General features: G+C 54.8%; 1 long non-coding RNA gene across 1 annotated transcript; it reads right to left on the reverse strand.

Annotated features, from left to right (window-relative positions):
* Nucleotides 1-1,220: 1,220 nt before the first annotated feature.
* LOC102151840 lies at nucleotides 1,221-23,741 on the reverse strand. The gene is made up of 5 exons (XR_005372030.1): nucleotides 23,567-23,741; nucleotides 21,700-21,982; nucleotides 13,502-13,589; nucleotides 5,615-6,021; nucleotides 1,221-3,768 (listed from the first exon to the last, which is right to left on the reverse strand). It is a non-coding gene; the product is annotated as an uncharacterized LOC102151840 (long non-coding RNA).
* Nucleotides 23,742-25,296: the final 1,555 nt, after the last annotated feature.

Raw genomic sequence — 25,296 nt, forward strand, 5'->3', positions numbered from 1 at the left:
GGACAATCTCAGGGGACACCCTCGGCCCGCAGGCTGGGGCCGGCCACCACCAGCTCTCTGAGCGTGCTGGCCTCTCTGGATCCGAGTGCGCCCCTTCCCTCAAGTCGATCGATGAGGCCATTGTCCTGCTAACTCTGCTACGCCCCCCCTCCCGCAGGTGTGTCACCACCCCACCAGGAGCCCTAAACGGGGCACTGCAAGGTCACATGCATTTTGGAGCTTCTGTTTACCTGCCCTTTGTCCTGGGAAGGGATCCACCTCTGTGGAGACGATCAAGGGACAACGCCCCCTGATTGCCTCACCTTGTGACAAAACCACACATGGAATTCCCTACTGATATGATAACTTCGGTATGCGAGAGAGAGAGAGAGAGAGAGAGAGAGAGAGAGAGAGAGGGAGAGAGAGAGAGAATGAGAGAGAATGAGAGACAGAGAAGTTATCACTTCTCCCCGACAAAGGCCTGTCCCGAGGCCCCTGGACCCACGGGCCTGCACGAGAAGTCCAGGCAGACCTGTTGGGCCCTGTCCCTTGGTCAACTCCGCATAAACCAGAATTTTACACCTCGGGCTCGCTTTTCTGTTTTCCTACAATAGGAGAAGGGTATTGGACCTTTGCAAATTTTGAAAATATGACAGAGCATCAGATCATCTGGCCTGACTGAGTAACAACGAGTCTGTGTTTAACACATTTCTTTCTTTTTCTTAAGTTTTATTTATTTATTCATAGAGACAGAGAGAGAGAGAGAGGCAGAGACACAGGCAGAGGGAGAAGCAGGCTCCACGCAGGGATCCCAATGTGGGACTCGATCCCAGGTCTCCAGGATCACGCCCCCAGCCAAAGGCAGCGCGAAACCACTAAGCCACCCAGGTGCCCCAAACACATTTCTTTTAGGCAGATCATGCAAACGTGATCTGACTCTTATGGTCAAGAAAAGAACCTCAGTAAAGCCACGTCTCTGCTGTAGCTTGAGACCCCTGCAGAGCGGGTCCGTACACCTCCCACGGTGGTGCACTCAGATAAACCGAAACCCTGGGGCACCTGGGGGGCTCAGCGGTTGAGCGGCTGCCTACAGCTCAGGGTGTGATCCCGGGGTCCTGGGGTCGAGTCCCGCATCGGGCTCCCCGCTGGGAGCCTGCTTCTCCCTCTGCCCGTCTCTGCCTTCTCTCTCTCATGAATAAATCATTTAAAATATTAATAAATAAAAAACAAATAAACCGAAACGCTCTGGGCCTCCGTGGTGGTTGTGGAAGGCTCCGTCCGTGTCGCACAAGCTGGCCCGGGCAGGAGGCAGGGTTTCTGCAGGCCATGGTGAGCCCGGAGACTGTGACCCAGCCCGGGCCCGGGGCTGCAGCCGCTCAGAGCAGCAGGAGGGCTGAGGCCAGGCCCCACCCGCGTCCTCCTGCCACCTGTGTGACCTTGGGCAGGGCTGGCGCTAACCTCTGTCTCTGCAGCATCCCTCATGTGAGGGGAGAGGACCAGCCCCGACCTCGCAGGGTTGGAGGGAGAACTCGCCCCCAGGGCTGTGTGCCCCCCAAAGTGCTGTGCACCCGCGTGCGTGTTGTGAACATGACCGTGCTGAGCTCAGGAGCAGCCACGCACCCCATTCCCCATGGGCAATCGCACCCCAGTGTCCGGACTCACCCAATGTGCCCCCAAATCAGCAGAGGCTCGCACAACATAAACACACAGACAGTGGCCCTGTACTGGGTGCTGGCTCTGCACGCTCGAGAATCTCACTGGTCCCTCACGACGACTCCCCTGGGCATCTGTGTTGTGATGTCCTAGAGAAGGAAACAGAATCTGCAAAGTTTGGTTACTTGGCATAAATATGAGGAAGCTAGTTTAAAGACCAGTTTCTTTTTATTAAAAGATTTTATTTATTTGAGAGAGAGCACGAGCAGGGGGAGGGGCAGAGGGAGAAGCAGACTCCCTGCTGAGCGGAGAACCCCATGCGGGGCTCGATTCCGGGACTCCAGGATCATGACCTGAGCCAAAGGCAGACACTTAACTGACTGAGGCTCCCCAGGTGCCCCTGAAGACCAGCTTCTTACAGTCAAGAGAAGGATGAAGATCCCACCCAAGGCAGGAGAACCTGGCCCTGCTCAGAGAGCCCCCGTACCTGCTTCTCTTCCCTTGGGCCGGGAGCTCGGGGGCCAGCTGACCCCACAGGGCTACTGCCCTCGGAGGCACACAGCAGGGTAGAGAATAGGCCGCAAACTTCAGGCTTGTTCCGGAGGCCTGGCAACCCCGGCTGACTCCGGGGACCTGGAAAGGTAGAGACGGGCTCCCGGCCCGCCAAAGCCCGCTGTGACAGCGTGTGTCTGCCTGGGCACCCACAGTGAGGGTTTTGCTGTTCCTGCTGACTGCTTTGCATTCCCTGGTTGGTTTGCTCCAGCTTTGATCTTTGACAGCGCACGTATATAGAGTTACCCTGAATAGAAAGTGCCCTTGTTCTGCTTAGGAGGCCCCAGACCTCTTCCTTCCTTCCTCCAGTGCATGATCAGGAGCTGCCATCTCAGGACCCAACAGAAGGGAGAAGCCCAGACAACGTGTCACTGAGGATGTTTCCAGCAGAGATGCTGCTGCTGTTGCTTCCAGAGCCCGGGAGAAACGCTCAGCTTGCCCAGCAGAGCTAACAAAGTCTGTTGTCAAATATCAAGAAACCGGAGCGCACCAGGGATGGGTGGTCCTGGTGCCAAAGCCCTCACTCGTGCCGTAGAGCATCCCAACACGACACTACTACTGGTTCCCACAGAGCCTTGGAGCTGCAGAGATCCAGGGTGATCTAGTCTGACTCCCGGGGTTGGCGATAAGGGAAGCGGGGACTGGTCCAAGGTCACCCAGCTGCTGGATAGAGAGCCCAGAGCAGCCGGAACTTCAGTCATTGCCTGTTGAGGGCTGAATTGTGCCACCCCAAAACTCATCTGGTGAGTCCTAGACCCCAGCACCTCTCCGGAGGTGATATTTGGAGACGGGGCTCTCAGAGAGGTAAGTAAGGTCAAAGGAGATCACACGGGTGGCCTCTAATCCAATACGACTGGTGTCCTTAAAAGGAGATTAGGACACAGACACACACAGAGGGAAGACCAGGTGCAGACACAGAGAGAAGGGGGCCGTGTACAAGCCAAGGAGAGAGGCCGTGGGACAGCCAGCCCTGCCAACCCCTCCGTCTCGGACTTCGGGCCTCCAGGACCATGACAAACAAACTTCTGTGGTGTAAACCAGCCTGTCTTTGTTACGACATCCCTAGGACTCTAACAGGGGGCCCGGCCCGTCTCTGCTTCCCCACGACGTGAAGCTATTCAGGGAATGGGAACTTTAAAGCGCATCACTCTTACACACTTGCTGAAGTTAATGACATGTTGGGTGACGTGCACTTCATTAGTGACATCTACTTGGGAGAATCCCTGGGATGTTGCTCGTATTGCACAGCCGGGGATGATGAAGTCCCGGAAATGGCTCTTCTGTGTGACCGGTAAGCTGTTTCTGCAATCGGTTCCCAAAGAAGCCATCTAGAACGTTCCAGGTGGCAGAGCAAGAAGGGGTGCCCACTAGTTAGGACATGATCATTCATTCATTTGGATAAAATGTAGTGAGAGTCTCATGAGTTTATTTCCCTACTTCTAAAGTTCAGAAATGGAGCAAGAAGAGGAGACCAGGGAGGACTTCTGAAGGAAACGCGGAGGCAGGCAGAGGAAGAGGTTGAAGAAAACCGGAAAGCGGACGTCTCCCACGTGTGCGTCGGACAGAACTTTAGTGACCAGTGTTCTGTGGACAAAGAGATAGACAAGAAGATGACACCCTCCCGTCCCCTCTCCCCCCACCCAGAGCACTTTGGGTGACCAAGGCCACACACATGGGCTGGGAGCCAACCTGCCTCCAACACTGGCCGGCTGTGCAAGCTTGGGCAAGTTCCCTAACCCCATGTGCCTCAGTTTCTCCAGGATGGTTTAAAGAGAAATCACAGGAGTACCTCTCTCACGGGGCAGTGGTGAGCACTCAGTGAGCTAAAACACATAAAGCTCTTCTTAGCACAGTGACCGGTGCCCAGAAACTCTGCTCCCGTTTAGTTGGCAGGTAAAGGCAGCGTCTCTGAGAAGCAATCACGAGAAAATGCAACAAGTGTTCTAGGAAGGGGCCCTGGAAGCCCGGAGGAGAGAGGCTCTGTGTGGCCGCAGTGAGCACGCTCCAGCCGGCAGAGCTGCGGCTGTGCTCTGGAGGAGGGACCGCCCAGAAGCAAGGCTGGGGGACTCGAGAAAATACCACACTGTCTGAGATGCCACCAGGAGCTTCTGACCCCTGGAGTTGAGGAGGGCAGAGGGAGAGGAGAGCGGAGAGGCCGAGACGGGCGGCCACGAGAGCCTCCGGGTCGGCGCTCAAACAGGAAAGGGAACAGACTGCCCAGAGCACGGGAGTCGCACCTCCGAGGATGTGAAGCAGGTGCAGGTGCTGGGTCCGCAGAAGAGAAAGAGGCTCCCGCTGTGCTGAGGAAGCCCATCAGAAGGAAAGGGGTCGCCCCCAGGGGGAGATGTCCAGGTAGAGGCGGCAGGGCTGAGACTGCATCCAGGCGAGGATCAAACACTGACCACAGCAAGCCGCTGAGATTTCGGGGATGTTTGTTACACAGCACAGCCTGCCTGACCACGCCAGGGCTGTCAGAGCCCCGGTCACGGGACGGAACCAAGGACAGAGGTGAGTCCAGGATGACCGCATGGGCAGCCAGGTGAAGGTGGTGTTGCCACCCACAGCGGAAGATGCTAGATGCTAAGCCTTCACTTGTATTTTAGAGTGTTTGAGGAGCTCCGGGCCATAAGCAGATGGAAATGTATATGTGAAACAACACCAAGGAAAAGCCTAGAACCATGGCTGCAGGAGCGTGGGCTTCCAGGTGGTAGCTGAAGTCCTGCAGGAGAGAGAGCGTCCGGGCCTGCGTGGCATGCAGCGGGCAGAGAATGCAGAGCGGAGGGAAAAGGAGAGGAGAGGAGCCAGGGAAGGAGTGGGAAAGACGCTGCCTTTCAAGAACAGGAAGGTGTGGTGAGGACGCCAAGGGAGCGGAGCCTTCGAGAAGAGTCGCCCTCAGGGTAGAATGCCCGGACGGGCAAGTCGGGTGAAGTCTGCAAAGTGCACTGGAGCCCCACGCCTTGCAGGCCCCCACCCCCACCCCGCGGGACACGTGGGAGGAGCCGCCTAGAGGGGGAGGGAGGCCGAGGGAGACGAAGCAGCAGCAGCGCACCGCCAGCACCCAGGGCGGCCTGCAGGGCTTCGGGCACCCCGGGGTCAAGGGTGGCGGCCTGCTTCGGTGCAGAAACTGCTCGAAATCCAGGGGCAGAGGCTGAGGCGACCGATAGCCCTCGTGCAGGAAGATAGCAGGTGTTTACAGCAGTCCCGGCCCTTGAGGCCCTAGCGGTCCAAGCGGCCAGATAAGTCGCTGGCTGCCAACGGGGAGGAAGTATCCCCCAGACCAGCAGATAATGCCCCAGGGGGCTTCCACGGGGGTAAGTGCCCCCCCCAGACCAGCAGATAATGCCCCGGGGGCTTCCAAAGAGAAATTACTTCCAGCTGGAAGGGATCGGAAAGAAACCTCAGAGGCAGGGCTGTCGGGGGTCAGGCCTACCGCTCATGCCAGCGGCACTTCCAGGTTCTGGAAGAGTGGCGTCTCTCCTTCGGCCGCCTGGGCTTCCTCCCTTCTCCTTCACTCAGCTGCTGCTGCCACCAGGGTGAGCGTTCTTCTACGGGACACCCAGTGTTCCTCGCACGAGCGGCAGCATCGTGCATGGAATGCCGTCTGGAGAGCTGACTCAGGGTCCCCGCCGGCGCCGCTGGGATGGCAGGAGCAAAACGCGTCCGAGCAGGACCCCAGGGTGAACATTCGCGTCCCATGCAGCGGCCACACGGGCGGAGACCCCGGGGCGGGCTTTGACAATTGCAGGCCAGGCTCCCCGTCATCTCACCCTGAGCCACTCTAACAGGACGCTGCGACAAGACGGCCTCCCCGGCATCTGCTTCTCACAGTCCTGGGGGCTGGAAGAGACCAGGGCACCCTCTTCCTGGCTTACAGACACCCTGTCCTCCCAGGGTGCAGACAGGGATCACCTCACTGCACCTCTTTTTATAAAGGCGCTAACTCCCTTCGGAAGGGCCCCACCTCCAAACACCAACTCCCTGGGGATTAGGACTTCAGCGTATGAATGGGAGGGGGGAGGACAAGCACTGAGTCCCTAGTCCTCCTTTAAAAACTCCCTCCTGCTGGATAATGAGAACTCCAAGAGGTAAGCTTCACTTCCCAGATCTTCCAAATAATGAAGAAAATTCAGAGCACAGAGGACATTGATGCTTTTTTCTTAAGAAAAGAAAAGAAAAAAAGAAAAGAAAAGAAAAGAAAAGAAAGAAAGAAAGAAAGAAAGAAGAAAGAAAGAAAGAGAAAGAAAGAAAGAAAGAAAGAAAGAAAGAAAGAAAGAAAGAAGAAAGAAAAGAATCAGGTTCACATAGTGAATGGATAGCTTTTTACTCATAGAACAAGTACATTTTTGAAAATAAAACTGAAATGAGCGCCAAAATCAGTTAACTTTTTAAAAGTATTTTTTAAGGATTTGTTTATTTCTAGAGACAGAGAGGGAGAGACAACAGGGAGAGGTGCAGAGGGTAAGAATCTCATGCAGATCCCCTTCCCCCCCCCACCCTCTGGCCCTGAGATCACCACCTGAGCCGAAATCAGGTCAGACGCTCAACTGACTAAGCCACCCAGGCGCCCCAATTTTTAAAAGTACTTTCGCATCTCTTAACTTGATTTCTTCTCACAGGACCTTTCAGAGTCCCAGGTGAGAAAATAGAAACATAATGTTCGGGATCGACCTGAGGTCACAAAGCCAGTTGTGAAGAGACAGGTCCCCAGTCGCCCCGTCAGCCAGGGCAGTCCGCACAGGGACTACTGTTTGGGAGCCGAAGCATGTGGCTTGGTTTATTTTTATTTCGGAGCTAGAAAAAGGTATTTTGCAAGGTGCAATGGAAGTAGACCGTCTCCTCTGCTAGCCACTTCGCAGACATATGGCCTGCTTCCCCACCAGTTAGGAAGTGATTATTGGAGCAGCATAAACAGATTTTTTTGTCAAAGTGGAGGTGTGATATTCTCAGGTTTTGTGAGAACACATACACACATATTTTTACCAACCCAATCTGTTTTCCAGCAGCCCAGTGGCCGCAGGGTCTGGGAGGCCAACCTGAGTATTTGGGAGTCACAGAGGTATGCCTGGTGCAGTGTCTGGAAGCTTCAAGGACACCTGACCTGCCAGGAGGCTGAACCACCACAGATCGGGCCAGGTGGCCAAGGACCCATGAGGAAGGAAGAAAGGTGGACCGCACAGAGAACAGGTCTGGAAGCAGGAGTCCCAAGTCCATTCCGTGTCCACAGGCAGCACCTCCCCTTGCTACCTGCCCAGGCTTTCACCTGTGACAGGAAGAACCACCACAAGAGCCACCTCTTGCACACAGAACCATACAAAGGGCTCATCTACTACTGGAGCCAGAGCGTTTGTTTGTTTGTTTGTTTGTTTGTTTGTTTGTTTTACGTTGCTATTGCTGGTTTAGCTCTAAGATCTCTTTGAAATAAAATTTAAGACTTGCAAGAGACATTAGGGTAAAGATAGCAGATGGAGCACATTCCTTTACTTTCATTACCTCCCTAATTACCTTGAAAACAAAAACTTTATTGTGTCTTTTTACAGTATAGATCTGTGCTATCCAATACGGTAGCCAAGCCACATGTGCTACATCACATTTTTATTAAATAAATTCTAAAATTTGGTTTATAGTGTGCATTGGCCACATCTCAAGGACCCAATAGTTGCATACAGCTAGTGGCTCTTACACTGAACAGCACAGGTAAAGAACACTTCCATCATTGCAGAAAATTCTATTGGACTGTGCTCATACAGACCCAGAAGGAGCAAAAGCAGTGGGGAAAATGTGGAGAACTGAAAGTGTGGGATGGGTGGTAACTGGCTGGACGAGTAGGATAAAGCTGAATTGTAACCCAGAATAGGGGGTGCCAAGAAGGCAGCTTGCCCTTGACATTTGTAAAGGCTTGGCAGGAGTAACACAGCAAGCCACATGCCTTACCTCTGAAAGAAAGGCTAAACCAAGATAACAAACTCTATTGAAAGGACTAAAAACCACCATTTCTCCTCTACCTTGACAAACACAACTTCATGATAATATATGAGGACAATGTATATGCTTGCCAGGACCACCATAACAAGGTACCACACACCACAGAGCTTAAAACAACAGAGTTCGAGAAGCTGGAAGTCCTAAATCAGAGTATGGATGAGGTTGGTTCCCTTTGAGGACTTTTAAGGATACACTGCCCCATACCTCTCTCCTAGCTTCTGGTGATGGCCAGCAACCCTACCAGCATCCCGTCGCTCATAGATGCATCACTCTCCACCTTCTGGTGGCTTTTTCCCTGCATCTCTGTCTTTACACGGCCTTCTTCCTATAAACACACCGGTTATATTGGCTTAGGGACTCTCTCTATTCCTAATATGACTTTATCTTAACTAAAGATACTCCACAAGGACCGTGTTTCTAAAGGTCACAATCTGAGGTGCTGGGGGTTAGGACTCCAACATAACTTCTTTGGAGGACGTAATGTAAGCCCTAATAGCCAGATTCAATTTGGAGTTCTCAGACATCTCCGAGTTCACATCAGAGCACCACATCATGAGAAGAGCCTCTGCTCCTGACCCCCTCGTTCTTTCCCACCCCCTGCTCTTCCGTGTCTAAGACGCCTTGTCATTCCTCCAGCCATAACTCCCACCAACCATTGCCTCTTATTAGAAAGACAAAAAGATGAAATAGAAGAACCAGAGGAAACACCGAAGGCTTATTTCAGTAAGTCTAACATTTGAAAAGAGAGTTCCAGAGAGAGAAAGGAAGAAATGAAGGAAAAAGAGAAAAGAAAATCATCAAGATCTAATGTAAAAATAGTTCTGAGACTCAAGAGACATGAGTTTCCAGCCTAAAGGACCCACTGAAGGCCTGGCATGATAGAGGAGAAGAGACTCACCCCAAGGTGGTCATCATGTCACTTAAGAACACTGAGGACAAAAAGAAAATCCCACAAACCATCAGGGAGATAAAAATAGGTCTCATACAGAGTATCGGGAATCAGAACGATTTTCATTCACAAGAGTAACACCGGATGTGAGATCATGATGTAGTAAAGTCTTCAAAAATTGGGGGGGGGGGGATAGAATTTCAAAACCAGAATTCTGTACCAAACCAAACTACCAACTAAGTATGAGGATATGACAAAGATAGCATTAGTCATTCAAGGTATCAGAGTACTTACCTCCCACATACCTCAAGAAGGTACTGGCAGATTTGTTCCACCAAAAGAAGAGGAAAAAACTATGAAAACAGGCATGAAACCCAACCTAAGACACAATCAAAGAGCAAACTTCAGACTTCCAGTTCTAGCTCCAACATGTAAATAGCTTAGCTTATCATTTTTACAACACAAAAAATCTGGAAAACTGAAAACAATCACTTTTCTTGGACTCCTCAGGGACTGGTGTTGCAGGACAAACCACCACCCCTAAATCGGCAGAGACAAGATACGTCAAGAATCACAGCCAAGATTTTACGTAAAGATCATAAACTTAGTCATAAACTGGTAGGAACACTGAAGTGGTAATTTTGACAAATTGCTAGAGGCTGAGTGTAGACTAGCCTAAAGAAAAGAAACTCCTGGGGCTTTCACAGTTTAGGGGGGCCTTTGCTTTCAGGAAGTCCACCAAGCTCTCACAATGAAGAATCACGAAAGATCCCTGCCATGGTTCTGGCAGGAAGAGGGAAGGTAATCGTGTATAATATGCCCCCAAGTATTTTCCATAACAAATGCCAGTTCTCCAAGTAGGAAGACTTCCAGGGCAATCCCAGCTGGGGGCACTTCCCCTAATACAGCACCCTCTAGACTCCCTGTATTGCCTACCAGGGAAATGGTGGGGGGAACACAGTTAACAGGGATGATGGCTTCACAGAGATAGATTGGGAACACAGATATAATATGCTAACCCTGATCAAAAGAAACCTGGATATCACATAGTGATAAAGGGGTCAATTCTCCAAGAACACATAGAAATCCCTAACATGTATACACCTAATAACAGGGCATCAAAATACAAGAAGCAAAAACTTACAGGAATGCAAGGAGAGGTAGATACACCAACAGTTTTAGCTGGAGACCTCAACACTTTCAATCAGTAAATGACAGATACAACGAGCAGAAATCAGTAAGGGTATAGACGACCTAAATGGTCAATGTGATCTGACATTTATAGAATACTCCATCCAACCACAGCACAATACGTTTCGTTCTCAAAGAATATCATTCCGTTTATATGAAGGTGAAAAATAGCAAAAACAACCTGTGCTATTAGAAGATCAGAATAATGGCCACCTCTGGAGAGCAGGATAGGGGTGGTAACTAGGGGAGATGTAAGGGATGCTTCTAGATACTAGTAAAGTTCTGTTTCTTGACAACTGCATGTGCGCTTTGTCATAAGTCACCAAGATATACACGCACTTATGCTCTGGGTGCTTTTTTTGTTTGCATATAATGCTTTGGTTCATCTTTAAAAGAGAAGCAAAGGAATCCCCTGGGATCATAGCGTTGCTGGAGATGGAGCCGTGTCTCCACAGATCGCACAAAAGTAGAGATGCTCTTAAAGAACTTTCTTCTTCTTTCAGGGGCACCTGGGTGGCTCAGCCATTGAGCATCTGCCTCCGGCTCAGGGTGTGATCCCAGGGTGCAGGATCGAGTCCCACATCGGGCTCCCCTCCCTGCAAGGAGCCCGCTTTACAAGTGTAAAACACTGAAGTATTATTTGTCGAACTTTGCAGAAATTTCCTAGTTCCATTAAGAAAGACTTTGCCAGCTTTGGTAGCAGTTGTATTCAGAATTTGGCATAGAACCTGCTACATGGTAGAGTATTCAATATCCATTTGGTCATTTAATCAATTGGAGACTTCGCCCTCTGCCTGCGTCTCTGCCTCTCTCTCTCTGTCTCTCATGAATAAATAAATAAAATCTTTTTTTTTAAATAAATAAAATCTTAAAAAAAAAAAGAATTTTCTTCTTTCAAAGGAGAAACGGGTGGGACTAAGGAGATGGCTGATGACCTTGGCCACGACTCGGGGGATTTGGTGGACGTAAGAGGAGCTCCCAGGCTCCCTGTGTTCTCTCGACCCATAAAATGGAATCTGAAGGAATAGAAATATTATTTTTTTCTTAAACATGCTTCCTCTCATTACATATTACATACTGCCATGTGACTTAGTGGTGCTTGTTTCACGAGAGAAAACAATGTTCTTGCTCAAATTTCTCAAATCCCTTGAGACGGGTTTTAGTTTTAAAGTCAGTACACAGCTAAGTGCACTCAGGGCCCACTTGCTTTCTCTTTGCGTTTTCCTCCCTCCTGGATGTTATAAATGGCTTGTTTTTAATTTCCATAATGTTTCATTATAACAGGCAGAGGTCAAGAGAGCAGAGATAAATGAAATTATTAAATCATCTCCCTACCCTCATTCTTAATCCCCACACGAATCCATTCAGCCGTCTTCTCACCAAAGGTTCGTTGATGAATCTAAGAACGAACCAGTGAAGAAATAGATGATTTCATCAGAGCTGCCAACGTGTAACAGAACCGGACGCCTTCACCTGCTCGCCCTACCTTTGCCCTGTCAGCTGCTGATGCCACAGAGCCTTGGAATTGTCTAGATGCCGACATCAGACCGACAGCAGGGAAACAGACAAGGAACCCAGCAACTACATAAATCAACCATTAAAAATCAGGAGGGTTTTTTTTTTTTCCTGGAAACGTTTTTATAATTAACCTACAAACCTAAATTCTGTGGAAGGGAACTCAAGGCAAAATCCCAAAGTAGTGATAAAATTCCCACTTCTTAGGTTCACATTTCAGGCATGCCTCAATATTAACTTCTCATTTCCTCCTCTCCTATGCTAATCAGGAGTGAAATAAATACAATCTTCAAACTGTGGCCTTAAATTTAATCCCAGGTCTCGAGGGGGCTTTATTGCTTTTCTAATCCGGCCTCCTCATTACACAGATAAGAAAACCAAGGTGCAGGGAGAGAGCCCACTGCCCAAGGTCACACGAGGTCAGAGGTGCAGCTGGGGCCCAGAACCCAGGCCTGCCCCTGCCTTTACCTGCATTACCTCCACAGGACGAAGCCAAGTGGCCAACGACGCCCGCATCCCTGCTGCCGCCGGAGAGCCTGAGCTCGGCCCAGTGGTTCTCTGAGCTCACCCAGCCCGCTGCCAGGCCCCAGAGACCCGCCACCATCCTCCCTGAGCCTCCGCCCTCTGCCGCCAGCGTTGGACTTCACCTCCAGAGGAAACAGGAGTCAGCCGAGAACCCTGCCCCCCTCCAGCATCTCCCTGACCCTGCGCCACACGACAGGCCCACCTCAAACCGTCTGGTCCCTCCTTCTCAAGGGCAATCCGGGGAGTCCTCCCATCTTGACCTCCCCCCTCCCACTCCTATGGATGAGCCATCTCTGCTTCCAGCAGCCTTTTGCAACAGACTTCCAAGCATGCCAGCTTCTGGCCTTAGAGAGCAGCACACATGTGCCCCCGGGGCTCTCTGCCCTTCTGGGTCGGCCTCCCCGCTCCCCTTCCTCATGTCCCACCCCACCTCCTGCCACTGCCCCTCCTGCCCTCCTTAACGCCAAGAGCCTCTCCCTAGTTCTCTGCCCCTGACCTGTCTGGTGAATTCCCCCGGGACCCCCTCCATGGATCCCGGCCCCATCTCGCCCTCGCAGGGAAAGCTCCTCTCAGGGTTTGCTTGCCCCTGGGTTGCCCTCCCTCGATGCACCTGCCCCGCTTCATTTGCGGTGATCCTGTGGCTGGGTCCTGGCCCTCCTCTCTCATTTCAACCTCTCCCTGGAGGTGAGCACCCCCTCCATAGCCACAGTTACCCTCCAGTCCCCCTGGGGCCTCAACATCCAGCCTGAATACACCTGCCAGATGCCGCACTGGCCACCCCCCAGAGGGTCATAGCCTCCATGCACCTCTATGCTTCTCCCTTCCCCACGACCTGTCCCCGTTACCTCTCCCGAATCACTCGCCCCTCCCTACCTTGCCCACTAATCCCCTGTTATGCTGAACCCTCTGGCCTTGGGGCCTTACACACGCTGCACCTTCTATTGGAAACACTAGTCCTCCCTTGCCCTCCCCCTCCTCCAGCTGTTAAATGACGAGGTCCTAACTCCCCGGCCTCAGCTTAGATGCCACCTCTTCCATGGACCTCTGCCAAGCCCCCAGGTGAGTGGAAGGGCCCCTCCCCCACGTCCCCATCTCTCTCTCTCTCTCTCTCTCTCTCTCTCTGGGCCCCAAGCTGCTATCTGGGTTACTCAGTGCACAAGAATGCAAGCCTGTATCTGTCCTGCTGGCCACCGGTTCCCAGCTATAAGCACGTACCTGGTTCACAAATGTTCCAGTTTGTTCAGCTCTCAGTTGCATGAAATAGGTGTTCGCCTCGCTGGGTGGTCCTCTAGACCATGAGCACCTGGAGGGCAGAGACTGTTCTAGCCACGTGTCCCAGAGCCTGGCACACAGCTGGCTCCAGTGAATGTTGCTTCTGTGCCACTACCGCATGAGGGGGTCGGTGCCTGCCGGGTCAACCAGGACACCCTGATCAGGGGAAGAAGGGGTCAGGGGAAGAAGAGCAGCCAGTTTAGGTGACAGTGATTTGGGCCAATCATGCATGGTCATTTCACACAGGTCCCCGAGCCCCAAGGAGAAGAATTCGAACAGAGGACATCAGCTCCATTCAGAGGAGGCACAGCATCCTGGCTGCAGCGGGCATCGAAACGACATGGGGAGGATCTGTTGGAACAGGGCCTCCTGTCATCAGAACTTTCTGTGCTGTCTGTGCCAGGTCACTGGGGAATGCCCAACACCTCCCTGGGAACAGAGGAGCAGGGACCCAACTGCCTACGTGGCTGGACTTCCGAGCGCCCGGCCAGCCCTGGCACCAGGGCAGCAGCCTGGCCTCGAGCCCCAGCCACACACACACACACACACACACAGACACACACACGATGCTGCAAACTGTGAAGAGTCAAGTGATGACCTTTGGATCCAGGGCTTTGCTGGCAAATTCAGCCACCGCGTCCCTGCCACAAGGGCTGCTCAGGTGGGACCCAATTTCAATAAGCTGCCCTGAAATCTTTTTTTTTAATTTTTTTTTTATTTATGATAGTCACACACACACAGAGAGAGAGAGAGGCAGAGACACAGGCAGAGGGAGAAGCAGGCTCCATGCACCGGGAGCCCGACGTGGGATTTGATCTCGGGACTCCAGGATCGTGCCCTGGGCCAAAGGCAGGCGCTAAACCGCTGCGCCACCCAGGGATCCCGAACAAGCTGCCCTGAAATCTAATTAGCCTCTGCGAACACAGCAAGCCAACCCCTTTCTGCAGAAGCAGAACATGGAGAAACCCTAAAACTGCAAGGCGAGACCCCAAGCCGCTCAACCCAGATGTGTGCACCTGCTCAAGGGGCTGAGTGCCGGCTGTCGTGCACCAGCCCTCGATGGCTCCCAGCCTCAGCTGCTCGCTGACCCTGCTTCCCCTCCCCACCCCAAGGACAGCATTAAAGCATAGGGGTGAGAGTCACAGGCACCGCAGCGCAACATTGTGTCACCTTCCCGGGAGCACACAGCTCTCTGACACTCTGCAGGGGGAAGATGCTGAACGCTGAACGACAGGCAGGAGAGCAGGGGTGACAGAGACTTCTGGAGTGTGCAGGGCCTGAGCAGCAACCTCCACTTTCAAGCTACGAGTCCCCGGGTGAGTTCCAATACTTGCCAGATCATCAGTGTTCCCATCTTTAAAATGGGGATAATCGTGGTAGCAACCAGGCAGGCATAACGAGAGGGGGACTTATCTATGGCAGTGGCGCTTTATCCTCTTCTCTTGGTAAACTGGCCGCATTTTTATAGTCCCAGACAAATAGAATGCATTGGGTTTGTATCCTTCGGACAGACCTCGTACGTTTCCATCAGTTGCACGTTATTTCCTGCCCTGTGAGAGGTCATGGGGAGAGGATGGCCCCTACCTGCCACAGCCAAGCTTTGGCCCAGAGAGTCCCTCCTAATCACTGAACAGATACTGGTTGAGGATCTGCCTTCTAGAAGGGAGAGGTAGATAATAAACGATAAGCTTAATACATAAGTTATGTAGTAGGTTAAAGGTCACATGTATTCCGGGGGAAGAAAGGAACAGGGAAGGGAAAAGGAGAGGAAGGGCGTGGGGACAGGTTGTACATTAAATGGATCAGTCAACATGGACCTCACTGAGAGACTAAATGAGACTGAAGGCTGGAGTCCGTCAGAAATCCGAGCAGAGACCATTCCAGATGGAGGGAACTGCTTGACGAGGCTTTGAGATGAGAGCGGGCCCAGCATGTTTGCAGATGCCTCCTCGATACAGACACCTGGTCTACCCCTTGACCCCTGGTTCTGATTCCAGGCATCTGCTGGCAGCCAGGGTAGGGCCCGGGCCTTGCTTGTGATAGTCCAAGCCCGGCCACGGCTAGTCACTGAGGCCCTGCCTCCCTGACCTGCCCAGATTTCTCCCTCTCACCCACTCCTGCAGGGAGACCCCCCAGGATGAGCTACACTCCTAGATGTGCATCTCTGCTATTTCCCACCCTGTGCTTACACCCTGGTCAGCCTGTGGGGTTAGACTTCCTCCTCCAGTTGCAATGGTATCTCATCCCTCTTGCGTCCTCAGGTCCAGCAGGGGGTCCTACTGCAGTGGTCCGTGCACCGACCTCTCCTCGGCCACTGTGGTGAACCAGGTCATCCTGAGCATGTGCAGCCAGCTCTCCCCAGTCACAACTCAATGGCCACTGGTGGGTGGGCTGGGGTAGCCTTAGAAAGGGAGGGCTGCACCGGTAGTGAGTAGACAGTGGAGGGGTGGGTGGAGAAGTGTGTGGATAGATGGATGAAGGACAGACAGGTGGGTCACAGATGAGAAAACAGCCCTATACTTTCCCAAAAAACATTCTAAAGAGGAATGTTCTTTCACCCCCAAAGCACTGTTGTTTCCAGAAGCTCCACCCCCACTAATGCAGGCCCCTCAGGTTCCAACCCTGAGTCCCAGACTCACACCCAGTGACGTCACCCACTTCCCTGCACCATTGGTTGTGGAGATGCAGGTGCTTCCCACATACTCCCCAAGGGTCTTAGTGCCGACTGAGGGGGGCCAGGCATTTTCAAATCTTTTTTAGCAATAGAATTATTTCTTCAAGTGAAAACTCATGAAGAGCTCCAGTAGACAAAACAGAGATGTGAAAATGGTCTAACTGAAGTGTAAATAAAGCACATTCTGGAGCACCAACCCTTACTCCACCCAGCCTACCCCTTTGCCCTGGATTCCACAAAGTACCCTTCACAAACCAGCCAACAGACCCAACGGGCTCCAGGAGCAGTGAGAGCTGTAGCAGCTCGCGGCGGCCCGTGGCTCACAGCTTGGAGCAGAGTTACAGGAGGCGGCGTGTGGGAGAGAGAGAATGTGTGTGTGAGAGAGAGAATGTGTGTGTGAGAGAATGTGTGTGTGAGAGAGAATGTGTGTGTGAGAATGTGCATGACAGAATGTGTGTGAATGTATGTAAGAGAGAGAAAGTATATGAGAGAGAATGTGTGTGTGAGAGAACGTGTGTGAGAGAATGTGCAGGAGAGAATGTGCGTGAGAGAGAGAATGTTCATGAGAGAGAGAATGTGTGTGTGAGAGAGAAAGTGTGTGTATGAGAAAGAATGTGCATGACAGAGAGAATGTGTGTGTGTGAATGTATGTAACAAAGAGAATGTATGTGAGAGAGAATGTGTGTGAGAGAGAGAATGTGTGTGAATGTGTGTGTGTGAGAGAGAATGTGTATGCGAATGTGCATGGCAGTGTGTGTGACTGTGTGTGAATGTGGAAGGGTATGTGTGTGTGTGTGAAAGAATGTGTATGAGTGTGTGACTATGAGTGTGAAAAAGGTGTGTGAGCATGAGAGAATGGATGAAAGTGTGCGCGTGAAAAGGTGAGTGTGGGTGTAAGAGGCGGTGTGTGTGAGTGTTTAAGAGAGAATGTGAGAGTGTGAGTGTGAACGGGTGCGGTGTGTGTGAGTGTGGGGGGGGTGATCAGATCTCCGTATATTACTTAGCTCTACACGGTTAAACACACAGGCCACAGTCGTAGCCATTTCACCAAATGGCCATAAAACTAAAAGATAAATAGGAAATCCCTAACTTGCAGGGATTTTTCTGCGTAGGGAGTGGTGCAATAAAGTGCTATCTGCACCTCGTCAAACTAAGTCAAACCCCAGGGGAGTGGGCAAACAGAGAAAGGCCTGGTTTTTCCCCACCGGCGGCCCCATAAAACCTTCTCCAAGGCCGAGGGGCCAGCTCCGAGGCCCGGGTCAAGGACCGGTGTCCAGGGCCGGAGGACACGGGGCCTCCTGGAACCACCCCCCGGTGAGGAGCGGTGCCCAGCGGGATCTTCTGCGAGCCTCAGGCCAGCACCTGGGGAGGAGGGGCCCCCCCGCTGGTCGCTCAGCGTCCCGCATGGGGTTGAGGCCAGGCCTTGGGCGCCGGGCACCCGGAGCCCCCCACACCCGGGGTGCTGCGAGCCAGGAGCCCAGGGCGTCCGGTGCCCACCCCACGTAGCACCTCCTTCTCCCTCAGGGCCACCGGGACCTCACCCACCGGCAAAAGAAAGAGCCCAAGCACGTGCCAGGGACCACCCGCCGAGCGGCCTGCCGTGGGGTGCCCCCGGCCCTCGCTGCAGCCGCACGCCCCTGCGCGGGGACATCGCGAACACCGGGTGCTTTTCCAGAAACACGCCTCACTGAACTGGAACCAGGAGGAGATTCGAATCCTAATTCCATTCGGGGGGGTCAGGAGAGGCTGGGGTCAACCCCCCATCGACCAGGCCGGCCGTACAACCCCACAGCCAGCTCCCATCGTGTGGGGCTGGGACGGAGCCAGCCCTCGACAGCCAGCCGGGGCGGGGGTGGGGGCAAACCCTGCTAGGATGGGGGCCACAGGCATGCAGGTGCCCCCTCGCTCGCTCTGGTCCCCTGGTGCCTGCTTTCCAAACGACCTGCTCCGGGACTCCTCTCCCACGAGACGGGTCCCCAGGTCCGCCCGCCCCGGCCGCGCTCTCCCTCATCAGCCTCCCAGAGGAGCTGTGTCCACGGAACAGCCGCACAAAACACTATCTCTGCCCCCACGAAAGAAAAGGCCCCGGATTTAGGAGGCTGTCAGCCGCAGCCAGGGTGCGCTGCAAGCAGATCCGGGGGCTTCTCCTGCCCCACTTGGCCCCGGGGCACCTCTCAGGGGAGTCACTGCTGCTCCCGAGCGCCGCCTCTGGCCTGGGGTCCCCGGGGGGCTGGACACGAGTGGGGGGCCTGGAGGTGCAGCAGAGCCAGGGCTCTCGGTGAGCAAGCACAGGAGAACGGCCCGAGACAGGAAATCAGTGGGACCAGGAAAGGGGGGGTGAGAGGAAGGAATAATAGTTTATTTTAAAGATAGCAGGAGAGCGGCGAAGAAGTGACAAGGCGACATTCTTTGTAGCAGCTACAAACGCCAGGCCCTAGGGCAGACGTCGAGCGCCTTCCGGAGCGGCTCCGGAGCAAGGCTCTTCACGCCCATTTGACAGATGAGGGAACGGAGGTTGGGGCAGGGTAAACGCTTGCCCACGGTCACGCAGCTGGTAAGTTCCAACCCTGGCGCTGGGACCACGGAGAGACTCGGTGGACCCGCTGGCGATACGAAGACAGGAGCAGAGGGCCACCGAGGCCTGAACTTCCTGGTCCCACTGAGTATGCGAGGCCCCTGTCCCCGCGGAGACAAGAGGAGGACAAAGCAAAGGACGCCCGACATCACGTGGCCGGCCAGGCCCCAAGGTCCAGGAGTCACGGGGCTGAGGTTGCAGGTGTTGCTCGGCGTCCAGGGCACAGTGGGCTCCACTCGATGACGTACCGTGTCCAGCCAAGGGCTGAACGTGCCCACAGTTCTCCTGTTTGCGCTTCGTGACAATGAATCCGCTGAGCTCTCGTTCGGTCTCGCTGGGAGGGCTGAATTTCTCACAACCGCCCCCCCCACTCACCCACGTCACGCAGAATGTGCAGACGCTGTCCTGTCGGCAGCAGAGCCAGGGGGCGGGGTGAGGGGCGCGCCCGGGACCCCAGCTGCTGCTCTGCCCCTGGAGCTAGCGCGGCCGGGCACCACGTGAAGACCCCCCTCCCCGTCTAAAATGTTTAAAATTGACTGGAAATCCGCCCCCTCCCCAGGGGTCCCAGTGTGGCTCCCGAGGCACAGGTGAGAGGGTTGCAGGACTGTGAATCCCGTCACCCCTTTCTCTGGAGGAGCAGGGGCAGGGACCGACCCCAGGGAGCCATTCTCAGAGCAGACGGGCTTCTGTCCATGAGGAGCAGCCCCAGAGCTGGCCTGTCCCAGGGGAGCCCCAGTTCAGTGTCCCAGAGTCCTCGACGGCTCAGCCACCTACCCTATGGGGGTTCTGGGAGGGGGGAGCCAGGGGAGTAAACCCACCACAAAACAGTTACCTCTCACGGGGCCTGACATTTGGGGTACAACGGTCATGCCCCTCTTTTAAAAGCCATGGGGCTGACACTTGTCATCGGATTTGAAAAACAGAAATCTTCCCCCAGGTGTGTCCTAAATAGAGACATAAACACCCTCACTGTATCTCAGGAACGCTCTCCGTGTCCAATTAAGGACTAGGCTCCTCAAGAGGTCGAGAAGCGCTGCCTATCACCTCCAGATTTTGTTTTTGTTTTTTTTTTAAGTGTGAGAACATCCAGAAACCACCGTGGTTCCAATTTCTACTTGGCAAGTAGGGGCAGCAAGTTTTCAAAGGAAAAATGTGTCACATTCAAACTGCCTTTCCCGAGACGCCCGGGTGGCTCAGCGGTTGAGCGTCTGCCTTCGGCTCAGGGCGTGACCCCGGGGTCCTGGGATCGAGTCCTGCATCGGGCTCCCCAGATGGAGCCTCCCTCTCCCACTGCCTGTGTCTCTGCCTGTCTCTCGGTGACTCTCATGAATAAATAAAATCTTTAAAAACAAAAGCCAAAAAACACTGCCTTTCCCTCCCTCCTCACTAACTGCTCCTACTAACTGCTCTCCTGGGAGCTCCTGGGACCCACTCCCTCGGGCACAGATTGGGAGGTGCTCGGACCGCCCACCCAGCAGACCCTGTGCTCCTTCCCGCCACGGGCAAAGCCAATGCCCGGCAGGGAGCCGTTTGATAAATGTCGATAGAAAGGCTGCTCTGGCCTGGGGTGAAGCGTTCACTGTCTGGGGCCTCCCTGCCCCCCCTTAGAGAGAGGACAACCCCGCATCAGGACAGCCCAGGCCTGGATTTCCACCCACCACCCACTTGCTGTGTGAGAAAAAAAAAGACACCTATCTAAAATTCTGATTTTTGTCTACTTTACCTTAATGGTGTACAATTTTACATAAATGTTGTGGGCATACAAAGGCAGGAGACAAAGCATATATAATTATATATGTCTCTGCACATCATGCTTTGGTTTAGAATTTATGTTAAAGGGAGCTGGACTGTCCTTACCAGGTATTAATAGCCTAACAGGAGGGGGAGGCTCCCCGTGAAGGATCTAGGGGGCAAGATTTTTGTATCCGTAATAGGGTAAGGGCCGACGAATGTGCTTTAGAAGGGATGCTGGAGCGGATTTCATCGACTCCTCCATTAAAAAGTCTCAAAAGCGTATTTTCAAAAAAAAAAAAAAAAACATTTACTTTTAGGAGTAAAGACTCCTTTACCCTGGCTATGCCTGAAAAGGATCGATTTCATCAAAAATGACGGATCTGTTGTTCTAGAACCTGCAGGTGCCCAGATGCCGCAGGTGTGAAATGCATGGAATGAGGTCCCCCACGCAAACAGGTAGAAACACAAAGAAGTATCGGCGGAGACTTGGGGACGCTCTCAAGAGCGGAAGGTGTCCTCCCACGGCAGCCTTGCTGCTCCGCCCCAGGACCCCGCCAACCCTGCGGCTGTCCCGTCCCATCCCACAACACGACCTCGTCGCGCTCACGTTCTCCAGCCGCACACGAGGCGCCTTCTCAAGACCACGGGGCTCTTTCTAGACCTGGTTAACCTTCCAAGGTAGAGGCGGGGCCCAAAGAAGAGGTGAACCCAGGAATCTCGAGGGGTCCCAAACCGAGGCCACACCTCACTCACACCGTGAGTCCACGGGGCGAGGGGCCACACACGCTCCGCATCTTGGGACCCAGCCTCATCAACATGTGGCTTCCAGGTAGGTCTTCGGGATGGTGAGAAGAGGGGAGAGCACGTCAGCGCTGCCCGTCGCCCTTTCTAGGCGCTTCCCTCAGGCTGACCTGCCTTCTGCTCCCGCTTGCTCCTCACCCTCGGTGGGGATCCTCCACGCCCACCTGCCCTTCTGCCCACAGGCTGCTCTCCATGGCCCGCGAGCAGGCCCCTGCCCCCGTGGGCTCTTCTGGCACATGCCCATCCCTGGCTGGACGGAAAACGCTTAGGACAGACGCGGGACCTCCCAGCCCTGATGCGCTCCTCCCAGAGCCTGCAGGCCCTTCGTCCAGCCTCTGGAGCCCGGCGAGTACTCACCTGCTGCACCTGCTCCCAGAGCCTGTAGGGAGCTGTTCAAGCCGGACGCCCACACGCCAGCTAGCCGGGCAGGTGAGAGCGCCCTTCTCTGCGCGGAGCTGCTGGGGTCCCGCCGCACCGGCACGCAGGCCCGAAGGCTCCAGGACCTGTGAGCTCACAGACCTCTCCTGCGGCTCCGTGTCCATCCCTGGCCCCGTGCACCTGGAGAGCTCTTCTCGGAGACGTGTCACCCGGTACATTCATTTTCTGTTGCTGTTCTCACAAAGTACCACAGACTTGATGGCTTAAAACAAGACAAATTTCATATCTTACAGTTCTGGAGGCCAGAAGCCTAACATGAGTCTCACCGGGCTAAAATCAAGGTGTTTGCAGGACCACGTTCTTTCTGGAGCTTCCAGGGCACAGTCTGTCCCCTTGGCTTTTCCAGCGTCTGGAGGCCGCCCAGGTTCCTTGGCTCCTGGCCCCTCCCGCCGTCAAAGCCGGCAACGGCCCACTGGGTCTCTCACATCATCGTTCCAAGTGACTCTGCCACCGTGAGGACATGGGGCCCATCTGGGTAATCCGGGATCTTCCCCGAATCCCAGTACCTTGACTTAATCCCGCCTGTGCCCTGTTCACAGGTTCTCGAGCGTAGCACGTGAGGGCCTTCATTATCCTGCCCACCCCACTCGAGGGAAGGCATTCCCCTGGGACGCGCTGTGACTCCAGAGACTCCCACGCTCTCGGCCAGCTTGGTGGCCTGGGGTGGGGGGGACGGAGGGGGACACCCATGTGTCATCTTTGTGATCACTGAGCAGCACCCACCGGCAGCCATGGGTTTAAGGACCCGGGGAAGGACCTTCCCAGGAACTGGGGCTCCCATTTGGAACAGACCGACAGACAGGGGACTGGCCTTCTGTAGGAAGTTTGCTCCAGGAGGCAGCGTTTCTGCCGCTCTGTGGATCACACAAGGGAAACAGCTGGAAGGGATGGGTTTGAGGAGTGGCCACGGCCCCCATGCTCCGTGTATACTCTTCAGGCAGCGAGGACACCCCGGGGACCTGGGTGAGGGTCTCTGAGGCCGGGGCGAGCTGCAGTGGGAAGTGCTAAGCCCCCGGGCAAGCACAGGGAGTCTCCAAGACACCAGCGCCTTTGTCAGATTGACAGTGGGACAGACTCCTGCCGCAGACCCTGGAGGGGGGCGGGCAGGGGCAGGCACTGTGGGGTGAGAGCTGCCCTCTGCCCTCCGCGGGGACGGAGGCCACAAGCCAGGGAAGCTCTCAGGGCGCGGGGGGCGGGGGGCGGGGGGGGCACTGATGCTCAGCGTCCGCAGGCCTGGCTCCTGCCCCGGAGCCCGGCTCCTCTGAACATGCAGACATCCTTTATCATCTCAAAACCCCAGAAATCAAGAATCACGCAACCCTAGGACGGGATGGCACCCTGAAGTCTCATCCCGTCTGCCCCACCTGCCACAGGAAGGCACCATCAACTCCTTTCCAGAAGCCTGGAAGCTGGCCAAGGCCACTGGGCAGGCAAGGGTGGCGTGGGGCTGGCAGCCCTGCTCCCCCTCCTCCCCGATGACCACCCGCAACAGGCAGGGCCAGAGGCGGGGTCTTCCCGGGGCCTGCCAGCCTCCTCTCCTGCAGCTTCAGGAGCCGGGGCGGTGGGGGGCAGCACGGCGCGGGGTGGGGGTGCTCAGGCTGCAGGCATCGGGAGCCCACGGGCCTGCACCCTCATTCCTGGCTCGGCCACCCTCTCCGGCCGCAGAGCCTCCTTAGCCTCCCTGAGCCTCCCTTCCCCCTGGGAGACCGGAGTGGGATGAGCCCCACCGCCGAGGAGCCAGGATTTCCCGGAGCCCCCCTACCCTCACCTTTCTCCCCCTCCTTACCAAGCACGAGGCAAGCCAGACTGACTTTCCTGATCGGCCTCACTAATTTTCCGACCCGGCGGCCCCCGAAGTCAAACCCCTTGTTGTTCGGGCCAAGGTCCGAGCTTCCTGCGGTCCTCCCCGTGGGGGCCACATACCACGGGCGGGTGAGGGGTCAGCCCCGGGACCCCGGGCAGCCCCGGCCCATTGTGGTGGCGCAGACAGTTTAATTATTAACCCTTTCTCCACCGCGGCCAGCCTCCCACGCACATTCATGAGATACTAACCCCTTCAGCCCGGGCCACATAACTGGGCGCCCACGTTCCAAGGCGCCCGGCATGCCCGGGCGCTGAGTCACTCGCCAGCACGGTGTTTAGTGCCTTCGCAGGGTGATTTATCATCGGGAATCACGGACGCCCCACGCGTCAACGGCTCCCACGCCAGCGCCACTTCCCTGGCCTCCTGCGGCTGCCACGGCCCCGGGTGGCCTCTGTTCCTCTCGGGCCTGGCCTCCGCCCCAGATGCTGCGGTTCCCCGTGGGCGCCCCGGGTCCCCCCCCCCCGGGACGACAGCCTGCAGCCACCACCCCTGACATCAGCGGAGCCCTTCCCTTCCCCGCTCCCCCACTCTTAACACCCCTGTGTCCTACAGGAATTCCCGATTTTCTCCCTGCTTCGGGGAAGCACAGCTGGTGTCACGGGGAAAGGCGGCTCCTTCGCCCTCAAGCAGCCCTTGATGACGCACAAATATCCTCAACACCCTCATCACGCTCGTCCCGTTCCAGCTGCGCGGCACCGAACCTCAAGCCTCCTCCGTTTCTCCAGACCTCGCAGCGACCGGCTCCAGCGGGGTGCACTGCTCCTCAGCACCCGCCCCCGGAACCAAACACGGAATCGTTCAGGCACACAGCAGAAGCGGGTGACAACTTGGTGTATCCACTTCCTGTGGCTTCCGTGATACGTCACCACAAAGCAGGTGGCTAAAACAACAGATTTCTTTTCTCACGGTTCTGGTGGCTGGAAGGCCAAACTCGAGGTGTCGGCAGGGCCGTACCCCCCTCTGAAGGATCCGGAGCAGGATCCTTCCTTGCCTCTTGGCTTCTCCCATCGCCCAGAATCTTTGGCTCATAGGCGCAACCCTCCAGTCTCCGCCTCATCACCCTGCGGGGCGCTCCTGGTCTTCCCTGTGGGCGAGTCCAGCGTCCCTTCTGCTTATAACGGCACCTGTTGTCAGACTAGGCCCACCCACGTGACCTCACCTTAACTGGATTGGATTTGCAAAACACCTAGCCCCGGGGAAAATCACATCCACAGGTACCAGGGGTTAGGACTCGAACATACCTCTTTGCAGGACACAGTTGTACCCACAACACTGTCCTCTATCTGCCCGAGCCTGGTTTTCTTATCTTTAAGGTAACACAGCAGCTCCCCCCGCCCCCCGCCCCGACCAGGAGGGTTTGGTGACAGAGAACAGGTGCAGCCCAGCCACTTCCTGGCACAGATTTCTCAACCCTTTTCTGTCAAGACCCACGAGGCGATCTTGCAGGGGTCCCTCCAGGCCCACCAGCCACTTCTCGTCCTTCTGTCTTTGTCCCTCCTGAAAATGTATCCGAGTGAGAGTGGCGATGTTACAGACAAAGCCTGGAATCCGTGCTAATTTATATGTTTTTTAGACAAGGAATCATTGGTGAACTTGGCCCCTTTAGGAGGAATAACAATTTGCTGGAAACATGGATCGTTCTTAAGTGATCC

The sequence above is a fragment of the Canis lupus genome, chromosome 17, assembly GCF_011100685.1.
Source record: "Canis lupus familiaris isolate Mischka breed German Shepherd chromosome 17, alternate assembly UU_Cfam_GSD_1.0, whole genome shotgun sequence".
NCBI classification, from domain to species: Eukaryota; Metazoa; Chordata; class Mammalia; order Carnivora; family Canidae; genus Canis; species Canis lupus.